The sequence below is a fragment of the Lissotriton vulgaris genome, chromosome 8 (assembly GCF_964263255.1).
Source record: "Lissotriton vulgaris chromosome 8, aLisVul1.2, whole genome shotgun sequence".
NCBI classification, from domain to species: Eukaryota; Metazoa; Chordata; class Amphibia; order Caudata; family Salamandridae; genus Lissotriton; species Lissotriton vulgaris.
The window spans coordinates 359,830,977-359,843,610 of record NC_141696.1 but is presented as its reverse complement, the minus strand read 5'-3'; the positions used below and the strand labels follow the sequence as shown (position 1 = coordinate 359,843,610).

Below are 12,634 nucleotides of genomic sequence, written 5' to 3'. Positions count from 1 at the left end.
CAGGTGAAACTACCTTTAAAAACGTACTGTGTGAGGAATGGATTTGTTAAGAAAGAAATGAATGACCTATTATGTGTAGATTGATGAAGTTGATCTTCTTTAACTAACTCCTTTGGAGATTGATCTCCTTTATGAAAATAAGAATGACACGATTAAATGCTCTAGGCTTTCTCTCATCAGAATGAGCACAAACTTGCAATAATGAGTCTTTTGTAAAACTAGTGAAGGGGGGTTTTTCTTGGTGCTCTTCTCTTAGCACAGTCCCTTTTGTGTTGATTAACAGATCACTTATGACCTCTTATATCCTCTGGGCATGCAGTGTGGACAACCTTGAGCACAACAGAATGTTGAGGCTGCTTACTACAAAGGCTGCTCTGACTCAACATCCAGCGAAATGCTAAATATTTTGCCCAATTAATACAGAAACCCTATTCATGCTGCTTTTGTTGAGATCTATCTTTTCTGTGGATCCAACACCAAAGATTTGGTTTTTGGTTTTTACTGAATTTGTATTTTCTGTTGATATCCTTTTTTTGGGCTTGCCAGCGTTCTAATCCTGACAATCCCATTTTTTTTATGCTTGTTGTCCTCTCCGCCTGATTTCTTCTCTATCATGGCTGTTTCTTTGTCGCTCTGTGCCCACGCTACTTTTGCTGATGTTCCATTAGTTTTACATAGCATAGAGGAACAGGCTGTCTTACATTTCAGAGGAAACAGCCATCTTCGAGTTTGAGGAACATTTGTTTAAGAAACGATTAGTGACACTACCTCCTTGGGTTCTTACTATCAGGTATCCTAAAGGAGTTGATGTACAGATTCATATGTTTTGGTACCTGTTACATTGTTATGTTTCGTAAGCCAAGGCCTATGTTAAATAGCAAGACCGTGGTAGTAGATGAGTGAGTACATCAGATGAATCACCAGCCATGCTGATATCTCGTTTTGATAACATCCTCTCTTCTTGGGCGACATGTGAAGTTTTGTAAAGAGTCCCACAAGACACCTGTTAGGTGTGCTAAGTAAAGCTGTTCCTTAGCTAGCTGCTTTCATTGCTGTAGCAGATATTCTGAACATGTTATTATCCACCAAAACAAGATGTTTGCTCTCTTTATTCAGAGTATTTCTAAATGCTGGTGCTGTAGCAATATACTTTAAGGTCACCGAGATCAAAAGTCTGACTGTAAGTCTGCTCATAGGAAAAGGTCATCTTTGTGTGCTCTTTTTCTCCCCGTAAGTGTAGCAGGAGCGAATATTGCTGAAGAAGTAGTCAAAAACATTTCCATTTCCTGTTCTAAAAGATCTGGAATGAAATTAGTTATGGGACATTGTTTAAATAACCAAAAAAGATAATCTATGTGATTCTGAATACTAATTAATTGACACTATTATCAATGGACACTGTTGACTGAAGTGATTTTGAAAGCTTTGGAGAATACTTTCAAACACATGATAAGGTAGAAAACCACTCTGAATGTATTGCTTTCAGAGACAGATCTTCGTTTAAAATATGAAGTTCATATGGAACATTTGGAACAGCATGAATGGTGGTAGGATTATTTAGATTGAGTACTCTGCTGTACATGTCATTATCTCTACCATTGGTGTTCTTATCTAAGTAATCCTACCTGTACAAGTAAGATCAGGTACTTGTGGTGTTGGAGGAACTGGCTAGGAATGACTGGATACTGTGGAGTGCGCTTCCTTACACGATCAGTACTTGTTTGTCAGCTTGTGGAGGCTGCATCCCATTTATCTACATGTGCCTCTCATTTTACCAATGAGTAAGAATTTTTCTTGTCACTTAAATTAAACCAGTAATATTGTTTTAAAAATAGTTGTTTTTTTAACAGAAATAACTACAAACGAGCCAATACATCCTACAGATCTACTACCAAAATTGTTTTGTTTTTTAAATGCCCTTTTGAATGGAGGTTTAATGTATATCTTTTTTATAACGTTCTCCAGCACCCTCTGTGTGGATGGGTCTATTCAATGATTTCAATATATGTTCCCCAGAAGGATAACTAGGATTACAGATAAGAAAATGTTCCTTCTTAATCAAACGTTGCTAATGCCTGCCTCTCTCATGCCAGTCTAATGCTGCTACTGGGTGAATGATTGCCAGTATATGTAAGCAGCAAATATATATCCGAATGAAAGCTGTGTAACCAAAGTTCCCATTGTAATTTTTCATAGACTTATATGCAGCTCTCTAGGGTGAGCTTATTTTCAACAAATTCAGAAGAATTTTATATAGTTTCTTAGTAGATGGGTTAGACTGAGGCTCAAATAATCATTTAGTCATCAATGCGAAGAGTGATCCTGATGAGTAAAAACTACTAAAGATTTAGGACCTACCAAGGGCAATTGTGTAAGCCAGGTGAATCTACAAAACCTGTTGTTGATGGGAAACCACAGGCACAGATGAGTAGTTAGGTTATATGTTCTCATATATGTGTGTATTTTTGATTTTTTTCCCGGGGACTGTGTTAACTATGTTGGGTTGGAGTCAAGAACCCTTCTGTGATCTGTACATGTCTGGCACTAGTACATTTTGAAGATAAATGGATATAGAAGTGTCAGGTTCTTCAGAAATAAAAATGCTGGCAATCATTTTTCTTTTCTTTCTTGTACTTTTGGCTAGATAATCTTAATCAAGGATGTCTGCCAACTGCTATCATATTACAGAGTGTAGGCATAACCTTACAATAAATGTTTTTGCAATATGAGGATATCATTTGTGTGTTTCAGTCACAAAGTGGAGGAGGCTCCAGGCATTTTTAAAATCACTTGCTTTTGCCATTAACTTCTCTGGTACCCAGAAGTACAAAGAGAAGTTATCAATAACTAACTGGTGTTTTAAACTGATACTTTGCTTTGGTTGAATAAATACTTTTGTCTCCTTCTGCCGCAAGCAGGCTTCTACGTGAAGGAGGCAGAAGAAAACTGTTGTATGTTTATACATTTCATGTAACAAAATTTGATGGGTACTGGCAAGCCATTACCAAGGATGAGATGGGTTTGCCACCTGCCAGTAGATCTTTAGGTAGTGATTAATGAAAACGTAGACAGTGTTGACATGTTTGACTAGGCTTTGGAGGTGACATTACGAAAAGAAAAGAGAAGCTTTCATAGTTATTCTCTGCAAGTTTGACCTAAATACATACATATTGCTATTGTACAGGTCATAACTCTATACAATTCTATCCTTATTTGGGAAGGATAGACTTCGAAATTAGTTTACTTTCCATTGTTTGAGTGAGAAACAAAGTGATGGACCACTTCCTTTATTGCTTTTATTTTTTAATTTTCAAAGACATTTATTGAAAATTGTGCACATCAGGTGCTGCAACACATGCCAGAAAGATATGAAACCATCGAATTGTTCATAAACAGCGTGAAGGCAATGATACAAGGGCGGCACATCGTGGAATGTGAGGCACTATAGCGGAAGTCGGAGCGTGACAAAAGCTAACCTGCAGGGCGTAATGGGGTGTAGGGGCCACGGGAGGACAGCAGTGGGCAGGGGAAGGAGGTGGATACCTATGGACCAGCACCGGCGGCCTCTGCGGGCAGATGCTCCGTCCATCACCACCCCTTTTTGTAGGGTGCCGGTGGAGAGCACTGGAGAGGAGGCAGAAGGGGAGGCATTCCGGGAGAGGAGGTATGCAACGAGATGGCCCCATATATCGCGCGGCCGACCAGTACCTGACGTTAGTTCCCAAAATTCTGAAAGAAGCGTCTGACACCGCGCAGCATCCTCGAGCCCATGTACTTGCCCTGGGTGGGGGCTTCTGACCCCAATGTATAGCAACTCTATGGCGTGCGAGAACAAGGAGTATAGCCATGAAATGGCAGGAGGTATTAGGTCATTGTCTAACCAAGCTGAGTAGGCCGGTCAGGGGATCTGGTAAAACAGGCAAGGAGATTATTTCTGTAATTATGGTGCACACGTCACGTCTGTATGTAGAGACCAAAGAACACAGCCAAGCTAGATGAGAGAAGTCCGCCGCTGGGGACGAGCACCTAAGACATCTATCACTAGGGACGAGCCCCATTCTGATTACCTGAGCTGTGGTATGGTACAACTGGTGTAAATGTTTAAAACGGATAAGGTGCAGGCGGTAGTTAGGAGACAGGCGTTTAGTCTGCTTACAACAGTACAGCCAGTCTTGTGAGAGATCAATGCCAAAGTCCTCGCTCCAGGCCATGTGGGAGCAATCAGCGTAGATGGGTGAGGCCGCTATCATGGTGGCATAGGGCCTAGAAACCAGTCTACGAGGAGATGGAGAAGTGTATGTCAGGTCGAGGGCATCCATCGAAGGAGTGGGCTGCGGAAAGATGGAATGCAAATTCCCACAGGATGCTCTAAGCTGGTAATATAGCAATGTGTCCATAGGGCCAGACCCAGCCGGTAGCGAGAAGAAATTGTCACTGGGGTAGAGGTCAGATAGGGTGGTCAGACCCATGCCAGCCTCCCGCTTCGCCATTCCTTCCTTGTGCAGTGAGGGGGAAGCCGGGTAGTATGCGACCAGCATGGCACCGGAGGAGAGCAAGCCTGATCCCGAATATTTGCGCAGACCATCCCAAGCCCAGCGCAGGGTCTCCACCTTGTCGATTTCTCCACATGGTGGCTTGGCAGGGGTGAAGATTGCAGTCTGTAGAGGCCTCGAACGCCACGTGAGGCTCAAACAGCGCGGATGGAGCCAGAAATGAAGGAAGCTGGCCTCGGCACTGAGAGCATATAATTTAAAGTCTGTAGTAGGGGATCTCTGTGTATAGTCCCAATCTAGTGAATAGTCTCGCCCATGTGCGTGGACCCCGGAGCAACCAAAAATAATTCTCTTAAGCTGTCTTCTGTGCAGTCCTGCATAGACACTTAAGAGAAAATTGAAGACAAATAATGCAGCCTATACCTACAAGGCTACACTGTCCAGTACTTCAACTAGAAATGCAAAGGATATTCCACCAATATCACATTTAACCCAAACTGCTAAGTTTCACCCAAAGAGAAACTTCCCCTTCTCATTGGAATGATAGAGAGGAAGGGATGGACAGACAAGCCCCCATAGGCTGCCATTATGTGTCTGGAAAAGGAACTCTCCAGAGACCCTTGGTATCCCAGGGTGCACAGTCAAAGTCCTTTTACTTTCAGTTCTTTTTTCCGCCTCCTGCTAGCAGGACCATGGAGCATTGAGCTCTCCCTTTTTGGGTGTTTTTCAATTTTTGGGCACTTTTCAAGTGTTTTGAGTGTTTCACTCGACGTCTGACTGCTTCTTTTTGCTGGGGTTTTTTGGCCAGTTTTGCCCACTCTTTTGTCGAATATGCCAGCCTTATTCCACAAGTGCCCTGAGTGTGCCAAGAAGAAGGCTAAATCGGACGCTCACAGAGTGTATATCCTCGGTCTCCCTTCCTCCTATGTCCCTGAAGACTGTGAGATTTGCCAATCCTTCTCCAGGAGGACCCTGAGGGACAGGGAGAAAATTAGTCTCCAAGGCCTGGAAGAACTAAGGAGACATCAGGAACCATGTGGGTCTGGGCATGGAGGGATTCGGTCTTCGTCCTCTGCCCGTGTTTCGGCCTCTGGGGGGCTTCCCAGTCCAGAAAAGGCACAGATCTCCATCGACGTCGATGGCCTCGACGTCTGCATCGAGAGGGATGACCACCATCTGCTCCCCGTCGCCCAGGGCTCTGGGTCAAAGCGACGTCGCCATTCGACGTCGAGGAGACTGACGTTGAGGCCTCGGACGAGGTTGACGTTGAGGACTTCATCGACGTCGAGACGCCATCGACGTCGAGATGGGTCCAAGAGGCACTGGCGCATTCGGTCGAGGCGACACAGCCGTTCGCCGTCGAGGTCGACTCTACGTTCGACGTCAAGGAGAAGAAGGTCAACGTATCGACGTCGAGACGTTCGACATCGAAAAAGAGGTCGACGTCCAGGAAGGAGAAATCAACGTCGAGGGAGCGATCAAGGGACAGGACTGGGTCCCATGCCTCAGTGGTCAGCCTATCTTCTGCAACCACGAGCCCCCGGTCGTGCCGGCGCCGGCGCTCATCTGAGAAGGTCGGCCTCGGGATATCCTCGTCTAGGCCTGCGCAGAAGAAGAGGAGAGTGGTTAGGTCTCCGGATTCTAAATATTCTCAGACCTATTCGCCTTTTAGGCCCAGGACGCCTACACCTCCATTGCCTAAGGAGACTCCTCCACGTCCTCCTACTCCTCCTCCTCCTCCTCCTTATCGTCCTCCTCTTCCTCCACCCCGGCCTCCTCCGCGGTCTCTATGCCTGCTGCACTTTCCGTCGCCTCCTATGGGGCCGCCTCAGCCTATGATTCTGGTACTGCCTCCACAGCTTCCGCCTCCTGTATGGCCAGTGGATTGCTCGAGGCCTAGTAGGTCTAGGTCACTATCCAGTCGGAGACACCGATCACGGAGTGACTGTCTATCTTCGACACGGTCCCGACATCGTCACCGGAGGGACAGGTCAATGTCCCGTAGTACAGACTCTTCCAGTGCCCGGGGGTATTCGCCCACCTTATCGGATTCCCCCATGTGGATGACATCGTATTGTTTCAGGAGGTGTTATTGAGAGGGGCAGCGAAGCTGGGGATTACTCTAACGGTACCCACACCTTCTACATCGGTGATCTTAGAGACGTTGCACGAGCTGCAGTTGTCTCGACGTTTGTTGCCCTTGGTGCCAGGGCTGGAGGAGCTGTCAACGAAATCCGTTCATTCCCAGCTGCAGAAAAAGTACAGGCCCCCAGACTTTGATCCGGCGTTCCTTAGATCAGACCCGGTGCCGGATTCAGTAATAGTCACTGCGGCCAGGAAGCAGCACGCTACTGCCCCTGTCTTCTACGGTGCCTCCAGATAAGGAGAGCCGTCAGATGGATTCAGCAGGATGAAAAGTCTGCGGTACAGCTGCTACTTCCATGACAGCTGATAGCGCCGTGGCTCTCTTGGGTCGGTACGACCTGTCTTTGTGGGAGTCCCTGCAGCAATTTCTGGAGCACCTTCCAGGGACAAGAGGGAGGACTTCCAGGAAATCATCAATGAGGGCATGATGGTATCCAATCAGGTGATCAGCTCGGCTGCAGATTCCTCTCTCTTGGCGGCTCATGGATACTGCCACAGGATTAACCTGAGACGCCATGCCTGGTTGCGCCTGACATTGCTGAAACCAGAGGTGCAGCAGAGAGTCGCCAACTTGCCGTTTTCTGGGTCGACGCTCTTTGGAAAGCATGCGGATGATGAGATGGCCCGCATGAAGGCAGAGGCAGAAACCCTGACGGCTGTCGGGTTAGAAAAGCCAAAGAGCAGAGGAAAACCTTCCGTCCCTTCCAGAGATGGTTCGGTGCCCAGGGAAGAGGGCAAGGTCGTAAAGCTGGCCAGCAACAGCAGCAACAGCAGCAGCAGTACCAGCGGCGGCCATTCCAGAAGCGCCAGAGGGGCAGAGGCGGCCAGCAGTCCTCCTCAATGCCCAAGGGCCCGGCCGGGTCTAGGCCCTGATGTGTTACTTCCTCCTCGTCCTTTACCCGCTCCGGTGGGGGGAAGCATACAACATTACTTGGCAGAGTGGAGAAAAATTACTCAGGACAAGTGGGTGTTGAATATTGTTTGCAATGGATGCAGTCTTCGTTTCGTCAGCCCTCCTCCAGCGATTCCACTGGTTTGCTCGCAGTTCCAACTGCTCGAGGTCCAAGCGGAGGCCGATACCCTGTTAAGAAAAAGGGCGATAGAAGACGTCCCTTCGTCTCAAAGGGGAAAGGGTCTTTACTCCTTGTTCTTTCTGGTGCTCAAGAAAGGCAAGAACGAGTTCAGGCCCATTCTGGATTTGCGACAAGCAAACAAATGGATTCGCAGGGAGAAGTTTTGCATGCTGTCTCTGCACCAGATTTATCCTCAGCTGCAAAGAGGAGACTGGCTTTGTGCAATAGATCTGCAAGATGCATACTTCCATGTGCCCATTGCACGGAAACATCGGAAGTTCCTCCGATTTCTGGTCGGCACCAATCACTATCAGTACACCGTACTACCGTTTTGACTGAAGTCTGCGCTCAGGACCTTTGAATGAATGAATGAATGATTACGTACTTGTATTGCGCATGGCTACCCTTAGGCATCCCAGCGCATTAAGTTTCTAGTCATTCATCCAGCTCAGGGAAACAGTAAGGTTTTAAGCTGTTTCCTGAAGGCAAGGTAGTTGGCTTCCCACCAAATCGCACCAGGGAGCTGGTTCCAAAACTTTGAGGCTTGAAGAGAAAAACAATGGCCACCCATCCTAGTCCTCTTTACCTGGGGATTGTTAACAGCTTCTTGTGGTTTGATCTGAGGGTCCGTGGGATATGGTAGGGCCGAAACATAGGTTGGAGCAAGGCAGGTCCAGAAGCAGAGATAGATTTATGGACCGTGTACATAGCTTTAAACCAAACCCTTTGCTGCACTGGAAGCCAGTGCAGCTGATGTAAGGCGGATTTGGCAGAACTACGTGTAGGCACTCCCATAAGCAGGCGAGCGGCGCAGTTCTGTACTATTTGTAAGACTTTAATGGTTCCCACAGGGGCAACCAGATACACTGCATTCGCATAATCAAGGCGAGACGAGATAAGTGATTGAACCAACAACCGCCTAGCTGCAAAAGGGAGAAGGATCAAAACCTTTCTAAGTAGCCTAATTATGCCGTAGCAGGTTGCCGCAACTTTACGTGCCTGCACCAGAAAGTCGAGTTTTGGGTCCAGCCAGACCCCCAAACTCTTAATTTGCTTCTTGGGGGAGGGGGGAGAACCAAGAGAACTTGGCCACCACGGATCTAGATTAATGAGTGCCATATGCCCCAGCATCATAATTTCAGTCTTTGAGCCGTTGAGCTTCAAAAACGATGTGTCCATCCATTCAAGGACTTTACCAAGGCAGGCAGAGAGGTTGGGACCAGAGGTATTGTGTCTGGAAAGGGCGACTACCAACTGGGTATCGTCGGCGTAGGTGACCAGCTGAACCCCCAGGGAAGAACCATTTGTGCCAATGGCCTCATGTAGATGTTAAACATTGTAGGACTTAATGAAGATCTCTGGGGTACGCCGTACTGTAAAGGAATCTGCTTCGAGATTGCCTCCTCCTCGAAAACAGCAAACGTTCTGTCCGTGAGGAAGGACTAAAGCCAGTTTAGGGCCTGCTCTGAGAACTCAACATCCCTCAGCCTCTGCATCATTATTGAATGGTTAACAGTATGGAAAGCTGCGCTTAAGTCCAATAAAATAATGGCAGCGCAGCTTCCGTAGTCCACAATTTACCTCACCTCTTCAATTACGGCAATGAGAGCGGTCTCAGTGCCTTGTTTGCATCTAAAACCCGTCTGGGTGGGGTGTAGAGCACTATTAATTTCCAAAAAGGAAGATAATAGAATGCTAGCGTGCTTTTCCGCCAGTTTGCCTATGCCGGGCAGCAGAGAGAGAGAGCGATAATTAGCCCAGACTTCTGGGTCAAGGTTGGGTTTCTTCAGCAGTGCCTTTACTCTAGCCTGTTTCCATGGAAGGGGTACCAAATCCGCTGCAAAGGAGCAGTTGATTACATCTCGTAAGACTGGGGAAACAATTCCAGAAACTTTATTAAGGATAGAGGGAGGAGCAATATCGGCCGGAGACCCTGATTTCAAGTTCCCCAGTAAGCGCTGTAAAGTGGGAAGATCCATGGGAGTAAATTCTTCCAGTTCCACCAATCCTACCGGAGGGGTAGTAGGTTCTAAGGATACTGTCTGCTGAAACCTGGAATATATATTTGAGACTTTTGCCACAAAAAAATCTGCTAGCTCCTCACAGCGCTTCTGTGCGTTGGAGGGGACTCCAAGGATTTGAATATTTTGACAATTTCTATCGGGGAGTTAGAGGCAGAGGTGATCTTGTCTGAATAATAGCTGGATTGTGTGCTTTTAATTTTATTTTTGTGAGCTCGAAGGGCGACTCTATAATTACCTTTGTCGACTGCAGAGAAGTCCTTCCTCCACTTCCTTTCCAGCTGCTTGCACGACTGTTTAAGCAACTTTAATTCTGGGGTGTACCATGCTTTTTTGTTAATACCAATATGATGACAGACTTCTGTCTTTGGGAGAGTGACATCCAGAGAGGATTCCAACCAGTTATCCAAAGATACATTTGCCAATGTAGGGTTGTTACTGATAGCTGGAATGGCCTGGCTAAGGTTGCTGGCCCATTCCTCCAAAGGCAGCTTGGACCAGACACGACTTAGTCTTTTAGTTCTTATAACCGGAGCTGCCAGATCCTGAGGTGACCATGTAAAGGACAGGAGCACATGATCGGACCACAGAACCACAGTGGATTCCCTTAGACAAATATTATTGAGGTTAGTTCAAAAAATGGTCCAACAAGTGGCCCGCCCTGTGGGTAGGTCCAGTGACAATTTCTCAATTGGAGCACGTCCAGTGCTGCCATAAGACTTTGGGAAGCAGAAGCCTCGGGTTCATCAAGATGAATGTTAAAGTCTCCCAAAATAGAAACATTAGGCATGGAGCTTGCATGATTAATAACGATATTCGGAGGAGCATTACAGAAACTAGAGTGTGCTCCTGGGGGACGATATAGCAAAATCCCTGATAGCGAGCATGCTGATGAAAACTTGATGGAAAACAAACAACTCTCACTATCACAGATAGCACAACTAGTAAGTCTACACGAGTAGATATTCTTATAAATAATTGCAATTCCCCCGCCCTGTCCCCTATCTCGATCCTGTCTCACTATGGCATAGTTAGGAGAAACAGCCTTGACCACATCAGGGTCCGAAGAAGCATTCGTCCACGTTTCTGTCAGGAAAAGAACATCGGGGCATCTATCTTCCAGTAACATTCTAAGTTCTATTGCATGTTTAGGGAGCGAGCGGCAATTAAGAAGTGCTAAGAAATATGCCATTGTGGTCCTGTTAGATGACCCACTGGGTTCCACTGACGAGGGTGCGTATTTACTACCCGGGCAGATACTTTGTCCGGTTTCATGTAATCTAAGGTTTGAACATCTAGAATCTGTTTCCCCTAAGAGCTAAAAGCTGTACCCTGTTGTACCTCAGGATTTCTGTCCCGATGGGAGTGGGGTCATGGGCGCTGGCCCCTGGGCCCTTCCTGGCCCGGACCGGCGCAGACGGGCTTTCCTTAGGCGCTCCTTCGGCGCGATGACGGCTCGTCCGCTGCGTGGAGGCATGCCCGTCTCTTTTGTATCCGGTCAGGTCCCTGCGTCCCAACCACTAGCCCGCTACCCTAATTTCCCTCAAGATGGCCACTTGATGGTCCGGCAGCCGCCGAGGCAAGCAAGCACTTCAGAACCTATTCGGCTGAGTGACAGAGGATGTGAATGTGGGTGAGTCTAATTAAAAATGCGAGCAAATGCCACCGTGTACAACAGTTACTTTTCAAAGTGCCAGGCAGTGGTGGCGGCTCACCTGAGAAAGAACAAGGTGTTTGTCTACCCGTACCTGGGCGACTGGTTGATCAAAGCCTCCACCTTCCAGGAAGCGCAATTGCACTTCAACAGGACGACCGTTCTGTTGAGCCAGCTGGGGTTGCACATAAACATGTCCAAGTCTGTTCCGACTCCTGTCCAGTGCCTACAGTACTTGGGAGCCTCCATCGATACTCTTTCAGCAAGCAGGTCTCCTTCAGAAGGCTCAGGCTCTCATGGTGGTTCCAAACTTACGACAGTGAGGACTGTCTTCTCTACTGGGGTCGATGGCCTCTTGCATCTTCCTCACGCCACACGCACGCCTCCACATGAGGCAGCTGCTGGAATGTCTGGAGGATCAGTGGGACAACAGGGTCCGGCTGTCCCTTCACCTTCAACAGTCCCCTGAGATGGTGGTGCTCAGCAGAGAATGTCCTCAAAGGGGTTCCATTCCACAAGGACATTCCCATTCAGATTATCGTCACGGATGCTTCTCTCCACGGCTGGGGAGCGCATTCCGGCCATCTACAGATACCGGGAACGTGGGCCCCAGCGGAATCTACGTATCACATCAATTTTCTGGAACTCAGAGCTGTTCACTTGGCACTGAATGCCTTAAATCTTTCCGTCCTTCCAGACCAACTCCTTGCTTGTGCAGACGGACAATACAACCACGATGTATTACCTCAACAAGCAGGGGGGCTCGAGATCGCGCACACTGTCACAAGAAGCGCAGGCGATCTGGCACTGGCTGATAGCCAGAGGACTAACGATAACGGCTACTCATCTGCCAAGTGTGCAGAATGCTCAGGCGGACGCACTCAGAAGGATGATCCAAGAAAACCACGTGTGGGTCATAAACGACGGGGTGCTCGAAGACATCTTCGCCAGGTGGGGCACTCCAGACGTGGATCTGTTCGCCACCGCCGAAAACAGAAAATGCTGAGGCTTCGCCTCCAGATATTACCAACCGGGGACTCTGGGGAACGCCTTGTGGATCAGCTGGTCGAACAGCTTTCTGTACGTTTTTCCACCCATTCCCATGATTCGGGCAGTGCTCATCAAGCTGTCTCAGTCCAGGGCACAGATGATCCTCATCGCTCCAAAATGGCCCAGACAGTGGTGGTTCACGGACCTGCTTCACCTGTCTCGCCTGCCTCACATGCGACTGCCGTGTCGGCCGGACCT

At 47.7% G+C, this 12,634-nt stretch overlaps 1 protein-coding gene across 4 annotated transcripts in view; it reads left to right on the top strand.

Annotated features, from left to right (window-relative positions):
- USP9X (ubiquitin specific peptidase 9 X-linked) overlaps positions 1-12,634 on the top strand; it is a 1,749,911-nt gene that overhangs the window by 494,830 nt on the left and 1,242,447 nt on the right. The window lies entirely within an intron of this gene.